We start from the raw sequence: 1834 nt of genomic DNA, 5'->3' as shown, positions 1-1834 counted from the left end.
TAGAATATGTCAGGCACTATTCTAAGTGTTTTACAACTATTTACTCGTGTTCCTTTCTCTTCCTGCTTTGAGACCGAGTATGCCATTTAGCAGAGACCATAGAGTAAATCGAGAAATACTGGATAGCCCTGAGTGCCTAGAGTGACCTTGGGCACTACTGCCCATCTGTTTAGGTTGACACGGTTCCCAATTAACTTAATTAACTTCAGCCTCTGGGCTCTGTTCAGGCAGGAGTGTCCTCTGTGTCAGACACGGCTCTACCATTACTTCATCTGTCCTTCACAACGACCCTGCTGGCACCTCCTGCTGTTTTTAGGCTGAACCAGATGAAACTGCTGATCTTTGGTGCTCTTGTTTTGACTCTTTTTGACTTATAACAAAATGACAGTTTCATGCAACTCAATCTAATAATGCCTATATTTTAAAGAAGAGAAATGGAGGTTTGGAATGGTTAAGAAACTGGCCCTAGATTCTCAGAGGTAGTCAATAGCTGTATCTGGCTTCAAAATTTAGTTGGCCTCCTTCTGAACTTCTCAGTATGCTACTACTAACCAAATATTAAAGAGTGTGGGCCTAAGAACCAGCTGCTTGGGTTTGAATATCAGGTCATCCATGTACTAGCCCTGTGACTTTGGGATAAAGACTTTTCCTTTCTGTGTTTCAATTTTCTCATCTGTATATTGGGGATGATAATAATAATGCAATATTGTCCAACTGGTAGGGTTGTCTTGAGGACCGAATGAGGAAATCCAAGTACAGAGTTCAGATAGTGCCTGACACTTAGTAAGGACTCCATAAATGGAGCTATTATTATTTCAAGTTTCCTTTAATATTTTTTTCCTGCTTGAGTAAATAAACCAAACCACATACCATTCCTTTGTCTGCTAATATAGTGCCGCAGACCTGAAAAACTATTGTAAAAGACCTTACTCTAATGCCAAGTAGGTAGGAGATGAATGATAAACCTCAGGGCTGAGAGCCTCTCTCAATTTCTCTACGTTGAAGGGGCTGACACTGCAGTTTACTGTTATAGTACCAGATTTTTTCCCCTTTTCTTTGTTTTCTTAAGGGGGGAGTGGGGACTGTCACTTCTAAGGAGTACAGCTGTGATTTATCATTCTTGATGTGGAGCCAAAGAACCTCCAGACCAGGGGAGTACAGCATGAGGACAAGAGGCCAATGCTAATTCTTGTAAACAGTCCCTGAATCAATCCTAGTGCGGGGACGGGGGCGGGGGTGGTGCGGGAAATTCCACCCAGTCAAAAGTTTAGGAAGCGAGGTCAAGTTCACCTCAGAAGGGCTGGGGTGTGGAAATTCCCAACACCCCTGTCCTAGAAACCTTTTCAGGTGGAAATCATTTGTCTTAAGAGCACTCTGGCGTGTTAGGGCTTGTTTTAGGGCTGTTCTTTTATCTCCGAGAGCGCAGCCTGTCTAATTTCAATTAGAATTGCCTAGAAGCCACATCTATCCATCCCGGAATCACCGGAACACCGGTTCCCAGGGGTACCCGCTGGCTGGTGCCGCCGTGTCCACCGACACCCGGCGTATCCTGGGCCAGAGCCCCGCTGGGGCCCCTTTAAGGGCGGGCCGCGGCCGACGTGATTCGTGACGTCGGGGCAGGAAGTGTTTGAGGAAGTGGCGCTCGGCTGGCAGGTTTAAGATTCCCGCATTTTAATGTCTTCAGGGTGGTACCAGAGCCCCCAGTTTTGCCGCCCCAGTCCCCGCATCCCCCACCCCGTGTCCCCGCCGACAGGTGAGTCTCCGGGCGGGGCTGCAGGGCGCCGGGGTCCGGTGCCACCTGCCGACCCTTCCTTTGCCCAGGCAGGCTCGCACC

The 1834-nt window shown here is 47.9% G+C and overlaps 1 protein-coding gene across 2 annotated transcripts in view; it reads left to right on the top strand.

The window, feature by feature from the left end:
- The first annotated feature begins 1601 nt into the window (after positions 1-1601).
- IKBKB (inhibitor of nuclear factor kappa B kinase subunit beta) overlaps positions 1602-1834 on the top strand; it is a 51396-nt gene continuing 51163 nt past the window's right edge. For both annotated transcript variants that reach the window (XM_025049920.1, XM_006916269.3), the window contains exon 1: positions 1602-1753. The gene's annotated coding sequence lies outside the window, so the exon portion shown is untranslated. The remainder of the gene's footprint in view (positions 1754-1834) is intronic.

Source organism: Pteropus alecto, unplaced genomic scaffold (genome assembly GCF_000325575.1).
Source record: "Pteropus alecto unplaced genomic scaffold, ASM32557v1 scaffold24, whole genome shotgun sequence".
Lineage (NCBI taxonomy): Eukaryota > Metazoa > Chordata > Mammalia > Chiroptera > Pteropodidae > Pteropus > Pteropus alecto.
This window is presented reverse-complemented; position numbering and strand designations above follow the sequence as displayed.